We start from the raw sequence: 6,512 nt of genomic DNA on the forward strand, positions 1-6,512 counted from the left end.
CTGGTATGATATTTAATCTTAGCTGCAAACTTTCTAGGGTTTTAAATCACAAGGAAATGAATCTCAGTTCACACCTGGAAGGGTGTTTCTAGACGGGCTTAAGTGATATTGGAAAACTCACCCTAAATATAGATGAACTCCATGGGCTGGGGTCGCAGCCTGAACACAGAGGAGAAAGTCAGAAGAACAGGAGTATTCATTACTCTCTGATTCCTGATTCTGGGTACAATGTGACCAACCACCTCGAAAATCCCACCCACCCCTCCATGATGGACATTCCCCTTAGCTATAAACCTAATAAACCCCTCCTTCCTTAAGTCAGATATATGATCATAGCAACAAGGAATGTAACTGAAAAATCTGAGCTAGTCCAGTAGGTTGGCTTAATGCTCTTTTCATTTTCAGTTAGTACCACATTTTACTCACAAAAATATCCTTGGCTGAAAAGAAAGTAACTTAATCATCATATTGTAAAGGAGATAAATAAATTTTATTCATATTCAGACATGCTGACGAAGCTCTTAAAGACTTTGATGGACTGTGCTAGAAGGTAGACGACCATAATTAACACCTACTGGTCAGCACTACAAGTGAACTGTTACAAACAGACACATTTTTCAGCAAAAGTCACAAAAGCAAGTGCCACAAACCTCATATATACAAAGCCCAAATCTTCATCGGGTTACTTGCACAGTTAAAATCTGCACAGGATGGAGATATGCGCCAAGTGTTTTCTTATGTGTTCCCTAGGAAAAGCTGAGCCCAGAATCCAACTGGAGGCAGAAGAGAGCACAGAAAACAAAAGCTCCCCTATTGTCCTGGGAAACCACAAGAATGTGGAGTCAAGATTATACAGAAGCATTTGTGTTCTGGACTCCCAGTAAATATCCAAGAACTGTGTCCAACACTAGATGGTAAAACAGGCATTCATGTGTGTAAGCACAGCGTAAACATTCAATCCACAGGCAAGTTTTGGAGCAACTGTCCTCCCAAATCACAGGAGTCATCCCAATTTGTGTCAGCCTTAACTAAAGGACAAGAGGTAATTCTTGTTGCCCTGAAGACAGTAATAGGGGCTTAGAACCAGGACAGACACTCGATGACTTAGCACAGCTTCTCTCTACAAGTGTAAACAGATCACATTCATTTATCTTCCCTACTATGTCTTTCTCCTTTGTATTTTCAGGTTCAAATGCCTTCTAATTTTCTTACTGAAAAGATTGTCATTAAGCAAACTCAAAATTGTAGGGAGTTCAGGTTTTTCCTCCCGCCGATGGTCTTGTCCCGCCGCCACGCCAGCCCCAAATAACGCACAGAGACTCTGTATTTGATATAATCCTGTTGGCCAGTTACTAGTTTCTTATCGGCTAGCTCTGTCTTAATTATTAACCTATTTCTGTTGAAATGGCCAGCATACTGCTTTCTCCCGACTCTCCATCTTGGCTCCTCCTTCTACTTTCTATTTCTTCCTTGTCTCCTAGTTCCTCCTATCTTCCTTTCCTATTGGCCAACAGTGCTTTATTCATTAACCAGTATGAGAAACATATATACAGAATGACATTCCCATCACAAAATCTGGTGTCAGCGAGGCATGGTGGTACACACCTGAAATCCCAGTATTTAGTACACTAAAACAAGAGAACCCAGGATTCAAGGCCAACCTAAGCTATATAATGAGATCCTGTTTCAAAGAAAGAAGCAAAAGTAAAGGAAAGCTGGGGCCAAGAGAGGGCCAATGAATATAACCATGACACCTCAATTTCCACAGTGATCATATAATTTATCATCCGAACCAGAACACTTTTAAAAATGGAGATAAGTTGGTAGTGACAAAATGGCACCATCATAGGCAATTCAGAAGGTCTGGTCACCCTTCTACCCTCTCTTTTATAACATTCATGTCCTGACGTGACTTCCTGAGCAACCCAGCCTCTGCTGGAGCAAGTGAACATCATGCCAAGCCTAGTAACAACAAACTATCTTAAACTGCTAGTCCCTATCCAACACACCATGCAGAAATATCCCACCCCTCATCACCCCCTCCACCATTCATCCACCCCCGACTCTCCTATCCCTCCACCCCCCACTCTTCACTCCCACCCAAACCCAGCCCATTAAGCAGGTAGCAATTCAATACTGAGCACGACAACAGGCCAGGTCCAAGGCAAGCCCAAGCCAGGGGCATATTTCCTTTTAAAGGAGCAATCCACAATGGAGATGGCCACCACATGAAGACACAGACATCAGACACAGACTGAATAGCAAGGATTTAAGATATCAGATCATTGCATTGATAACAGAGTACACTCAACACCAAACAGAGCCCTGAAGCCATCCCTCCTGCAAGACACAGTCTACAAGAAAGAAAGCCATTGTATCTGTCCTCAAATACAGTAACAACTTGGGTTTCTTTTTTGTTTGCTGAGGTCAATGTTAGTGGTGCAAAAGATTCTGGAGAGTGTAAGAATGAGTGTTTTCCTTCTTAGAGCACACTGCCCAAGTTCTCCAGAGTTGGGCTCTTTATTTCAAGCCTCTTGTTCAGCTCAGCCAAACACTACTTGATCATTAAGCTTGGTCTTGAGGCTGGTAAGTAATCAATTTGCTAAAATATTTCCCCTCACATTCATAACAAAGGAAAACCAGTGTTTGGCCAAGTTTCAGTCTAGGGCATGAACTCTACAGAAGCAGAAAAACCTACATCTGGATTAGCCAATGTTTAGAATGACTGACATCATCATGCTTCACAAATATACCCCGCCAAGAGGCACCCCAACCTACGATGGGTTATCATAGTGAAACAAATGTCTAGGAACAGGTAAATCATCATGGAAGTAATGTCCATAGATGCTAGTTTGGGGGCAAATGCTGGAGGTCAGGAAACCACTTGCCAAGGAGTTATAAAAGAAATAAACTCAACCTGATGTAGATGAAACAAAAATCCTTGCAGCTTGGAGACATTATGAGTCCAAGGTACCAAATATATGCAAGGACCCTCCCTGCCCCAGAGAGGTAAGATACTATTAAGTTCAAAGGCATCTGCACTGGTGTCACTGTTTAACCCTATGCTAATGTAGAAATAAAACAAAGAGTTCAATGATGGGCTTTTAAATGTGGAAAAGAAAGGAGCTATGTAGGTTGCTGGATAACAAACGTCTCCTTTAAGAGGTCAAAATTATGTCTTTCTCCCCTCTTGCCCCACTTTATTCCACCTTCCAATAACACAGCAGATCATTTCTGAAGTGTGCAATGCCCCTTTCTGCCTGGTTCCTCTTGTCTGCTAGGGACACCATCTGTCCCACACTACATAAACAATCTCTGCAGGAATCCTCTGATGACCAAACAGATTAGCAGCATCCAGATCTTGACACCATTAATAACATCCCCATCAGATTGGGACTCTTGCTCTCATAACTCCAAAGACAAACTTCAGAACTAAGCTTGCTTTGTTTGTAAGTAATGTGAGTGACATTTTAAAGATAACCTCTCAGCACATGAAGCCATCTGTTGGGGGAAGAGAAAGAGAGAAGCTGACTGACTCTCTAGGCAATAGAAGAAATGAGCCCTTTAGGGAATAGGAGTAACAGTAAAAAGAAAATCATATTTACAAGGCAAACAAATACATCAAATTTCACAATTTCTAATAAACGACTACTGATTTCTCAATTTTTTCTTCTAAATGGCAAAGTACACCAAAACATTTTTTCAAGAAAAAAAAATATTTAAAAAAACACAAAAAACAAAAAACAAGTTGCACACTTTGGCAAAGGCATACGTACAAGAATTCGAGTTTGTATGACTCTAGAAGTGCAAAGCAGTAATCTTATCCACAAAGGCTAAAGGCCGCGGTGAAGTTTGCCTCCTGTCCACCTCTGTCCATACGATCACCGACGCTGTCCTTTTCCAAGTTTATTATTGACTGAACCCTTATAACTCTACTCGTGAGCTCTCTGTGCTGACTCCAAAGACTCCTAACTCGAAAAGAAATAACTGTGCCTGTGACGGCGTTCCTAAAATTAATCATAATAAACGAAAAGCAGCTGAGCACCCGCTAACGGAGAAGACAAGGCATAAGGAGCCAGACCTCTGCAGCTGCACGTCCTCCCAAACGTCTACGTCTAAATCTGCAGCCCGGGTTTCCTCCAGGCCCCAAGCTCTAGCACAGGATGCTCACCACACACTCCAAACAGAAAGCAAATGAAGCCTCCGCTCCCTCCAGTAATGCTCACATGAGCCCCCAAGTCCCTGCTCTTGAGGATCACCGAATCAGCAGGCGCGTCCCGTGCCGCCAGTCCGCTGCGCTTCAGGAGCAGAATGTCAAATGAATGACCGCGCCAGGGCGCGAGAGAGCGAGACAAAGCCGCCGCCCGCTACCTGCGGCGCGGGCGCCAGGGCACGGGCCGCGCACTCACCTGGGCGAGCGGGCTGCGGGTGGGGACCCGGCCGAGGCGGGAGCGCGCCCCGCAGTCGCCGCGAACCGCCAGTGCGCGCCGCAGGGAAGGCGACCGGCCGGGCGAGCTTGCCGCTTGGGGCTGAGGCGGCCGCGGCTACGGAGCCCACCCCGCTCTCCGGGCCGGCGAGCGTCTCAGTGGCCGTCCCCGGCTCGCCTTTGAGCCGGCATCCTCGCACGCCGCCGCGACCCTCGGCGCTCCAGAGGCGGCTCTGCGCCGCCGCCCACCCGCGGTTACGCCGCGCGACCCGCCGATTGTGTCGAGTCAGCGGCGGCGGCGGGGACGCGCGGAGCCATGTCTCCCCGCGCTCGCACGGGGCCCCCGGGCGCCCGTTCCGCTCGCTCTCCAGGCGTGGCCCGCGAGCCGCGCACCAGCCGCCCTCGTCCCCTCACTGTCGCCCGCCTCCCCCGCATCGCCACGGGTCCCTGGCCGGCTTGCTCACCTCCAGCCGCGCCCCCGTGTCCGCTAGACGCCCGGGCGGCATCTGCTCGCACCGCGCTGGGGACGCTGGGCGGGGGGCCGCCTGCACGTCGGGGGCCCGGGAGCTTGACCAAGCAGAGCCCAGGAGAAGCGGCCAGACCCGGGTAGCGGGACCTCCCTCAGGACGGCGCTCTGGAGCGGGGCGGGTGCTGCTGGGCGGAGGACGAGTTAGGCTGTGCGCGGAGCGAAGGACATAAGCATTCCTAGAGGCTTCGCGAAGGATGAAGAGGACCCGCTGAGGTCATGGAGACAAGCCTCCCTAAATTCTACCTGAAAGCTGAGTCAGGGGCGTCATGCCTCAGTTTCCCCATCTGTAAGGACAAGACAGTAACACATATGTCACACACATGGGGTGGGGTCAAGATGAAAAATGTATTATTAAAACTGCAATTGAGAGGACACTAAAAACTAAATTTTGCTATATAGATACTTGGCGGTTTCCATGTGTTTTTTCTGTAGCATCTTCTTTGAGTCAGTTTCATTTTATTAAAAAAAAAAATGTGCTATGCTGAAATGTAAGACTATGCCCCACAGTACTTACATGGTGCCTATCTAGACAAGGGAAAGAGCTGCCTGGTTTGTACCTTAACTGTATTTATGCAGGAAGTAAAACAATACCTCTTCACCCAAGTAATGGATATGCATACTTTTTAAATGTGTGTTCAATATTATGAATCTCTCCAACTGTCCTTTCCTAGTAACAGTGATTCATATCACTCCCTCACCCACAATGAGTCTGTGGTTCCTGAATACTGGCAGACTCCTAGACAAGCCAGGCATCATCTTTTAGACCACAGTGTTTGACTATGGGCTGGACATACTAGTCCAAACATTTAGTGTGAGGTTTTCCTCTCATCTGTTCAGAAAATGTAAAGCTATTTAAACTAGTATAACTAAATCTGGAAGATTTAAGCTAGGCAACAAGGATCATGTTGCCAAGAAAAAAAAAAAAAAAAAAAAAAAAGGTTTGATGAAGAAGAGGTGTCTGGCCCTGGATGGAGGCAAACATGCAAATCACTTCCCTTTTTATCTCAGATCAGTTTTGTTTATGTTCTGTCACAGGTCACAAGAAAAGCCACAATGCCTTTGTCCTTAGATCTATCATTGCAGGCATCATTGGCAGAATGCATCCTATGAAAAGTTCAATTCCAGTTTCTCTTGACTGGATTTGAGGTCAACCGCATCTATAATAGGAATTCCATGGGATGCCACCGAGCTCATCAGTCTCTACAATATAAACCCAGCAGCCCTGCACCTGCAACCCTCAGCATAGCATCCCATATTGATTAACCATCGCCACAACCTATTTTTTTTTTTAACTAAAAAGTATAAAAATGAATATAGCGAAACTGGATGCCCTGGGTTGTTCTCTGAATTTTTTGTTTTGTTTTGTTTTGTTTTCTTAGAAAGCAGTCTCAACTGTCTAAAATTTCTAATATATCAACCACAGTGACTGAAGTGACAAAAAACTTACTTTGCTATAAATTTTTATTGCAAAATCATCCTAAAATTGTAAGATGCCAAAGCTTAACTGCCAAAACTATCAATGTGGGTTGCTCCTGATAAGTCCCCTGATTAGATCTC

The 6,512-nt window shown here is 46.0% G+C and overlaps 1 protein-coding gene across 2 annotated transcripts in view; it reads right to left on the bottom strand.

The window, feature by feature from the left end:
- Hecw2 (HECT, C2 and WW domain containing E3 ubiquitin protein ligase 2) overlaps positions 1–5,175 on the bottom strand; it is a 331,621-nt gene extending 326,446 nt beyond the window's left edge. The window contains exon 1 of one of the 2 annotated variants that reach the window (XM_051190202.1): positions 4,891–5,175. The gene's annotated coding sequence lies outside the window, so the exon portion shown is untranslated. Of the gene's footprint in view, positions 1–4,409; positions 4,553–4,890 lie in introns of those variants that run through there. The other variant, XM_051190203.1, reaches the window with a different exon arrangement.
- Positions 5,176–6,512: the final 1,337 nt, after the last annotated feature.

Source organism: Phodopus roborovskii, unplaced genomic scaffold, assembly GCF_943737965.1.
Source record: "Phodopus roborovskii unplaced genomic scaffold, PHOROB, whole genome shotgun sequence".
In the NCBI taxonomy this organism is placed as follows: Eukaryota; Metazoa; Chordata; class Mammalia; order Rodentia; family Cricetidae; genus Phodopus; species Phodopus roborovskii.